Consider the following 10002-nt stretch of genomic DNA (forward strand, 5'->3'; position numbering starts at 1 on the left):
GTTCTCCTAAAAAGATATATGGACATTACCTTGACCAAAAAGCAAAAGTTAAGTACAAATTAAATTATTCACGAACAAATCAAAGTAGCAATAGATTTACAATTCAGATAGTTAACTTCAAATATTAATTTTCAAGAGAAATTCATACGTATTTTTGTTGATGTATGTCATGTAAAGGAACCCGTCTTCATTTTGATTTTCTTCAAGAAGTAGTTGGAGGGCACAATATTCTTGACAAAAACAAATATGGTCTTTTAAGCACAATATAAGTGTTCAATGATAAGACACATCATCACTTAACATAATTTTAAATTTTTAAGTATCTTATATTTTGATTTTATCCTCATTTTATTTTTTATTCACATCAAAAACTCGTTCTAAAAACACCAAATCAAATCGAATCAAAATTGAAATGTTCGATATTGGATATCCACTTTTTCAAAACCTAAAATCAAACGACACATGCATTTTAGCCCAAACTCCAAAGCCCAGCCCAACAGTATTCTCTTTCTTTCTCTCTCTATAAATAAAAAAGAAAACACAATTAGGGTTTCTTCATTAGCAGATTCAAGCTAAACACCATTGCAGAGCTCCGAAAATTTCTGTTCAATTTACGGCGAATTGCTTTGTCTTCTTCTTTTTTCTTCAGTTTTTTTGAATTTTATTTTTGTGAAATGAATTTGTAGGGCTTTGGATTGCAAAACAGGGGAGAGCTTATGAATTATAGCTCTGAAATACTTGCAGGTTTTCTGTGGGGTGCCCTGCAAATTCAAAGCCTAAATTAAAAAATGGCATCATAGTACGGATTTGTTGCAGTTCTAAGTATGGGTTTTTGCTTCTGAAAGTGAATTTTGTTCACTTTTTTGAGTCAATTTCCCAGTTTAGAACTCTTTCGTTCACAAATTCGCCTCCAAACGCCATTACATTTTGCTTTTATGATAACTGATGAACTTGTATTAGTTTCTGGGTGAAACTCAGAAAAACTATACGTTTTGTTTTTTGATTTTTCATCTGGCGTTCGGTATCGCTACCTATCTAAATTCGAATTCGCCCAAATCACTGCCTAAAGTCTCTTTTCAAAAATCACTGCCTTAGAATTCAATGGCTTATCATTGAATTACCTATCATAAAATAGAACCATACAAATAAATTGTTGACCTCGACAAGTTAATTATTGACCAATATAAAGTAGTACTTTGTTTCTCTAATAACAAAAAATATCACCAATTTTTTTTTAATTTTCACATGTCAAAGATTTATTGCATTTAGTATTTCGAGACGCATAATAATCAAGTATCAAATTCAATTCTAGTATCAAATGCAATAGAATTTGCTTAAATAATATTTGTTAAATATGTACGAATATTAAAGTTAAAATTCACTCCATTTATAATACTTTGTATATTAGATTAGACACCTTGATTATTTCTTTGGTGAATATACAGTTATTGTGATCAACGAAAAGCAAAAAGGGCAAACTAAGTCAACTTTCAGCCATCAACATATCTCCTAGATTATGATTGAAATTTCAGAGACACACCTAAATTTAACTAGGGTAATAGGACTTAGTTAAGTCTAGGTGTGTCTCTAGGATATCGATTATAGTACTTATCTTTCAAAATATTGATTTTGACATTATGTATCAACAAATTTAGACGTTGTATTCATTAAAACAATACAATACGGTACTAATGTGTTGTGATTTCAATTGATACTTGGGGATTGAGTAAATGAGAGTGAAGAGATAAATGATTATGACTGATAAGACACAAGTATCTCTTAGATTGTGACTGAAATACTTGAGACACACCTAAATTTTTCTTTATAATTAAAAATATGTGAAATGGATTACCGTCAAAACGAACTCTGTAACTATGTAAACTTCTAACTACTTTACTGCACCATAAACAAGGTTTAAAAAATCACTTAAGGAAGATCATCATCTTCCCCAATGGCCAAGTCTAAGTTACTGGGAGAGAATCAATATTTCGCTTCCTTAAAGAACTTAAAGATTCTACAATTTCTCCATCTTTCTTTACTGTATCGGTACTGAAAGACACGACCTATAGTGTATTTTTTGCTTTTCTATCCTTATTTTAATGGTTTTTGTTCTTTACGTTGCTTTTGCGAAGTTTTAAATTTTGTTTTTTTCTTTATATCTTCAATTTTCTAGTTCTTAACTTAGTTTCTTTTTCCATTTCAAGTTTACCTTTTTCTCTTTTTTTTTTCTCTTCTTTTTCATTGCACTCAAAAAAGGCGGATGACGGATAGAAGAATCTCGGATGTTATGAAACTTCTTAAAAGTAGTTTTTTCTGCATAAGATTGTCAGTTTCTTCATAAGATGTATTAATTTTATTAAGTTTCATCCTGAAGAAGCTACTAGGTCTAGGCAATTTTGACGTCAGTTAATTAGTGGTCTAAAATCAAAAATAAATTGGACATCTATCTTTTATTTTTTTAATTTTTGAAATCCAAAGTTATATCTTCTTTAAATGAAAAAGCTTTAAATTTTCTATGGATATATATACCAAAGTATTATTTAAATCTTGTAGTTTTAAATATGTCACGTGAAAGTTAAATTTAAAAATTGTCAAAAAGAAAAAAATATTATTTAATATTTCAAAACAAACTAAAGAAAGACACAATATAATTTATTTTTTTTATTAAAAAATACTTATAATAATTCTATTATTACTTGTAAAAAATGGGTCCCCTCAAATTTAGGGGCCTAAGATAGATGCCTCATTTTTGAAGGCACTAAGCCGCCCTCGGTACCAAAAAAAAAAGACGGAGATTTTTTCTATGTGAATTGATCTTCTTGTAAATACAAGAAATCCCCAAGAAAAAAATTGTGTTTTTCATACAAAATAACCACAACCATGTGTAGTATCTGTACATATCAATTTAATAATAATGAAGAAAAACCAGAATCAAATAATTTTGCCTGATCAAACATCGAAAATTCATTATTTGATTACCGCTTTTTTGGATAAATTTGTTTGTGTATAATATATTCGATACATTACAATTTTGTTTGTGTATAATGTGTCTAGTACAAATGTTATTGTTAATATATAACCTCAATTATTTCAAACCTAAATTAGTATGAATCTGGTTTATAGTTATATAATATTTGCCATGTACGGACGAAGGAATAACGTATTCGTGAGTTTTGAAAAATTTGAAATTATTGTAACTTGGGAAACTTTCGGAATATGATATAATTAATGCCTAAATTATTTAAATTTATGTACTTTATACTAAAATTTAAGTAACAATCAAAATAAATAATATATTTAAACTACCATCACAATATGGGTAACAACAATCCAAACCAGAATCCACCTTCTTTTTTTTTCTAATAAGTGTGTTACTATAAACAAAAATCCATAATAGACTTGTATAGTTTCACTTAATTACCAAATTAGACTCGTACACTACGGAGTAATAAAGTATAAAACTTGAAATAAAATATTTTAGCTAAACAAATAACTTTACTTCCTCAATTTTTTATAACATGAAGCTATTGAGCTAGTTATTGCCTCAAATTTTTATAACATGAAGCAAACATATATATCTTCACGACTATATATATTGTTTAAAGTAAGTTTCATTAGTTCCAAATTACTCACTAATTGTTATTCATTATATAATCACTAAATGTCGTTGTTTTTATGATACTTGTATCAAATGTTGTTACTAATATGACATTCTTTCGTAAATGTCGAAAAGTTCTTTTTTTTCCCGACATGTCACTAAATAAATGTCATTGTATCTCTACTTTCTTATAGTGTTTAAGGTCTATTAACAACTTTGACATGGCTTTACGAAACCCGAATAGACTTAGGGAGAATCATCCTAGTTAGTACCATTTATGTTATTGGTATACCCTTCCCATTTATGTAGTTCCTAAGGTCAAAACTCATCCTATTCAATTACTTCCTTGATTTTCTGTTCATTATGAGTAAAAAACAGAGTTCATAACAAAACTTAACATTTCATGAGGAATAATTTGAACATCCAAAACTTGAATAACATGTATAATAATACATATGAAATCACTACTAAGCAACTAAAATGAATGTGGTTGTTTAATTGCTAAGTCGTGGTTGAAACCACATTGGTGGATTAGGAAAAGGTCGTTTGATCCTTCCTTCTTGCATACAATAAATACCCGATTGACGATAAAGGGCTAGAGATTTCTTGTGGAGAGTATCAAGCAAATCCACAGTAAAATAAATACCATTTGCTTGGTATCCATTGCCACTTATGGTAGGAATTGAAAAGGAATTACTATTTGGTGACACAAATAGTGTTTGATCACCCAAACTAGATATGTATTTGAAGTCTTTACTTTTTTTCTCGATACCTTCGTATCGCTCGATTGTCAATTTACTAGTATGATAGATATCGAGATCATAATAATCAACATCATCTTCAGAAAATGGATCTGTGTTGTTCCAAATTATAAGCAACTCCCCTGTAATTGACTTAGCCAAATAGGTATATTTTAGGCCAGAATAACGAAGCTCATTATTACAAGGCCGAATATGAGGAGCCGTGTTGTGTTTTACTATATTGATTATTTTTATCTTCAACTCGCAACGATCACTGTTGAGAACGACAACATAATTTATTTCTTTACCAATTCTCTCCTCGTTATCTTGACTTGACTTAAAACTCAAAAAATCCTCTTCCTTAGAAACAATAATGTATAACACATCATTGTGAAATAACATACTTTCAATATTTTTGTGGGTAATTGTTCCATCCGCATCAAATAATTTCCATGATCTCTCTTCTTCTGTCACTCCAATGTCACAATTACAAAATCCCAATATTTCTCCGACTTCTTCATCTTCCAACTCGTTCATAAAATTAACCACGACTATGAGATTATTTCTAGTTGAATAATCATTCGAAATTGAAAATACATGAACCATATTAACCATAAATGCGATTTTTTGGAACGCATTACCGCGTCGATAATCAAAACGTGATGAGAATGGTATTGTTGTCAATGGAGGGAGTTTGACATCAATTTCTGAAATAGGGTCAAAAAGGAACATATCAGGGTTATGGTCCGGTCCAACAACAAGAACCAACCAGCCATTGGAAGTTGCACAACAGAACGTAGCACCATGAGCTACCTTAGGATATTTATTCAAGATATGAGTAGGTAGTTTAAAAGAATAAAAACGATCCTCAGACAAACTATAGAAGTTGAATCCTATATGATCGTTATACACACAATCTTTTATCTGTAAAAGCCAAGGGGCGGTAAGATGATGTGATGGCTTGAGATGAGCAAGTATTGATCTCCATGACTTGCAAACAAGAGTCATACGTACATAGTCACCAATGCCAACTCTTTTTAGTATCATGTCCATGATATCTATGAGGGTCTCTTCTTGCCATATGCTTCTAAGGGCNACAATCTTTTATCTGTAAAAGCCAAGGGGCGGTAAGATGATGTGATGGCTTGAGATGAGCAAGCATTGATCTCCATGACTTGCAAACGAGAGTCATACGTACATAGTCACCAATGCCAACTCTTTTCAGTATCATGTCCATGATATCTACGAGGGTCTCTTCTTGCCATATGCTTCTAAGGGCCATTATTTGGTTGCGATTAAAATATAAGCTTATAAAATCCAGGCTAGTACATTTATAAAGAGAGCAACAAATATAATCCTATAGTAACTAGGAAAAGTAAACATTTATGATAATTAAAAAAAGAGATATATTATATCGATTTAATTTGAAATTAGTGAGTTTTTGTTGGGTACGAAAGTAATCATGGTTTTATGTGGAAGTTTATAATTGCAAATCGTTGACTCGATAAATCAAATAACAAAGAACTATACTAAAAAATCAAAATATTATTATATGATTTGATCAATTGACTTACATATTATAAAACTTATATTGAAAAAACATAAACATGTTGGGAGAAAATTTCTCCCTAAATAAAACTCTTAAATGACATTGCGGATGTTGTTGTATTCTTGATATGATTAGAGGAGGTTCAATTTACAGAGTTCAAAATTTTTTCTCTAAAGAAAAAATATCAAAATATGAAATATAATTATATTTTTTTTCTTTTAAAAAGTAAAAAACATTTATGGTAATATTTTGTTTTTACTAAAAAAAAAGAAAGTAGAGCTCAAATAAGGTATGAAAATCGAGGCAAAATCATATCAATTTTAACTATGCTAATTTTGAAGATGGCGTCGAGTTCCCAAAATTCATTCAACGTAAGGTTCATAAGCATGGATGTCCAAAAATTTGGCTAATATATTAAGAAAACGTCGCAAAAATATATATTAATGTAATAATGTTTTAAATTATCAGATTAAAATTATTTAGAAGTATTAATTATTACACCGTACTATAGATTCTAATTTGGTAATTTTAGTGAAACTATACGAGTCTATTTTAGATTTTTTTTTATATAGTAACACGCTTATTAAAAAAGATTCTAATTTGGTAATTTTAGTGAAACTATACGAGTCTATTTTGGATTATTTTTTTATAGTAACACGCTTATTAAAAAAGAAGAAGGTAGTTTCTTGTTTTGATTGTTGCTACCCATTATATTGTGATAGTAGTTTAAATACAATACAATTTATTTTGATTGTTATTTAAATTATGATAGTTTTTATTATGATTTTTAATTTGTAATATTCTTTTTAGGAAAAATTGTATACAATAGCAAATTATTAATTTAAATTAAATGTTATAACCACAGTTTCATTTAATTCTAATCCGTAGCAAATAGTTTGTCACTCGCCTCTCCCCAGCGAATCTCGCTCGCCACTTTCCATCGCCTCTCTCACTTTATACAAACACAAATGTATAAATTGCATTTCTCTTTGTATAAAGCGAGAGAAAAGTGTATATACACATACAAACACATATATCTTTGTCCTATACACTTATAATCATACCATACAAATCTTCCCCTATTCAGTTCTCTTTTGCCTTTCTCTCTTTCTCGGTTTATACAAACATGAATTATACAAAATACAATGTGTAATTTGTGTTTGTATAAAGCGAGAGAGAGATTTTTATACAAATCTATCTAAATACAAAAATATGACATATACATATACATATTTAAATACATATAATACACATATACATATACGACTGAAAATCACAACAAAAAAACATATATACAAAAATACAGTTACATATACGTATACATATTTTTATGTATAAGTATACAAAAATATTTATCTAAAGAAATATTTAAAGCACAAGTTAGTTATATGTTTGTAGAAATACTTTATCGAATAGATTAAAAAACCCGAATTTTATTAGTTTAATTTGATTTATAAATTTAAAAATTTGACATAAATAATTTGATTTGATATATGAAAAACTAGAAGCAATCCAACCATGTACACCCCTATTCAATATACTAAAACAATAACACAAACGAAAATAAACCAAGAATTAAACTCCTACCACAACAGTTAAAAGAACGTAAGATCACCAGATCATATAAATAGGAGCGGAGACTAAATTGAAGTGAAGACAAATAATTAAATAAAAGGGAAAATTACACGTATAAGCAAACATATTCTAGTTAATTATTTAACATAGCGCTGTAGTTTGCCTTAATTACAATTTGCGACCTACTTTTAGCTATAATTACGCGGCTCAGCTTTTTAGTTTTGTATAATTCGCACGTTTGTATAATTCAGATTTTGTATAATATAATTTGTATACCTTTTGTATAATTCAAAATTTGTATAATATAATTTGTATAACTGTTTACACTTTTGATATTTGTAATAGTATGAGTTCGTTATTTCGAGTTTATACAAAAATAACTGAATTATACAAATGTACCCGCGAATTGTACAAATCTGCGAATTATACAAACGAGACAACTTAAACTATAGCTACAACCAGTAAATATGCAAACTATAGCTATGGAGTATAATTAAGTTTATTATAGTGGCTATTTGCGAAATTTCCTCATAAATAAAATTAGGGGTGTAAAAAATGAACCCAGGTAACGATAACTCGTTCAATCCATCAGAATTCTAAGGATTGAACTAAAATAATTTGAATTTGGTTTAATCTTTACTCATTCAAGCCGTTACCCATTTTAAGAAAATCTTCAGTGATGAGCCCAATTTAATTTTCAGTTTCATTAAAAATAAAATGGAAAATATACAATCAATTTTTTACTAAATAGAGGAATATGTCATTTCTCTTAATATAGTCATCTAAATTGGGACATAATAATTTTTTTTTACGCCATGTGGCATATTTAGGGATACATAGTACCAAAAATTCATATTTAAGGGGATAATTAAAACTTCTCATAAATTAGGGGTAAATAGTTCCAAAAAATAATGTTTGAGGGGGTAATTAAATTTTTTAATAATTTAGGTGTGCATTTTATTAAATGTACAAGTTTTAAGGGTGATAACTCTATTATATATATTACTATCAATATCAAAAGCAGTTAACTCCCTCCAATTCCCAAAACGAAAAAAAAAAACAGAAAATAAAATTTGTTCTGCAAAAATGGCCGGTAAAACGAAGAAGGTGCATTGTGCCACCATAAAATCATCTTCAAAGAAGATGAAGATCTCAAGTCGTTCATCTTTGAACACACCAGTAAACAATGATGTAGCTGCAATGGCGGGTTTTACTTTTCTTGTCTTGTTTGGGCTGATTTTTCTCCTTTACATTTGTGTGTTCTTCCCCTTTTATTAGCTTTCTCCAGTGTGTGATGAAGATTCTAGGTAGTATTTTGGGTTGAGGGTTCTATCAACTTTCACGAAAAGAAATTACAAGCTTCTGCAAAGTACAGAGTTATTGCAATGAAGATTCAGGTAGTATATTTTGGGTTGAAGATTCTAACAACTTTCACGGAAGAAATTACAAGCTTCTACAGAGTACAGTGATCGGAATTCTTGAGCTTTGTTAACAGCTCAAATCAGTGCAGAGTTATTGCAAAAGGTTTACTTCAATGCTCTGTTTATTTTGCTATATTCCACAAAAACAAGTCATGCTCAACTTTCGTCCCTCTTTATAGATGTGTTTTGCTCTCTTTTCTCAATGAAATGTCAATTTTGTCATAATCTTTTCAAGTATTTTATTTAGTATCTTTTTGTATAACAATCTTTTGGTATGCATACATGTTTGTCAATCAATCACACAACTTCATGGTGAGATCGAATATACTCCTTGAATCGCATCATTAGAATATACGGAATCAAGAAAATGGGAGCAATACACCACATATGCTAGATCATATAAACACCTACCACAACAGATGAAAGAACGTAAGATTACTAGATCATATAAACAGGAGTGAAGAAAAATAGCTAAGTAAATCGATATGATCACCGTTTCTATTTATATGATGTAATTTAATTTGTCGCAAATTTAAAAAAATGTGGTCTAAAATAAGTCATAAATATTTATATAGCTTATAAATCATTCAAGATATAGTTAAAAAAGATGGAATGAATACTCTGTTTATTCTGTAGATATGTATTATTGGGTTTTAAAATGTGTGAATGGAAAATGAATAGTTGTGCTTTGCAAATGAGGACAGGGGAGAGCTTATGAACTATAGCTCTGAAAGTGAATTTTGTTCACTTTTTTGAGTCAATTTCCCAGTTTAGAACTCTTTCGTTCACAAATTCGCCTCCAAACGCCATTACATTTTGCTTTTATGAGAACTGATAAAGTACTTCATAATGTTTATTGCGGATGTTGTTGTGTTCTTCAATTTACACGCTTATTAAAAAAAGAAGAAGGTGGTTTATTGTTTGGATCGTTTTTACCATTATATTGTGATGTTAGTTGTAAATCATTGTAGCCGGTCGCTCAAAGATAAGTTAATGGAAGGATAAGGGGCTGGCAAAAAAATTGACAGTAACTGAAGATAAACAGAAACTACTTTTTCGGTTGTTAGTTACTCCATAATAATATATAAACATAATTGATTTGGGCAATTGTCAAGACTA

The 10002-nt window shown here is 29.3% G+C and overlaps 1 long non-coding RNA gene across 1 annotated transcript; it reads left to right on the top strand.

Moving 5' to 3' along the window:
- The first annotated feature begins 650 nt into the window (after positions 1–650).
- On the top strand, positions 651–9701 carry LOC125868321 (uncharacterized). Its single transcript, XR_007446725.1, has 2 exons — positions 651–879; positions 9653–9701. It is a non-coding gene; the product is annotated as an uncharacterized LOC125868321 (long non-coding RNA).
- Positions 9702–10002: the final 301 nt, after the last annotated feature.

The sequence above is a fragment of the Solanum stenotomum genome, chromosome 6 (assembly GCF_019186545.1).
Source record: "Solanum stenotomum isolate F172 chromosome 6, ASM1918654v1, whole genome shotgun sequence".
Lineage (NCBI taxonomy): Eukaryota > Viridiplantae > Streptophyta > Magnoliopsida > Solanales > Solanaceae > Solanum > Solanum stenotomum.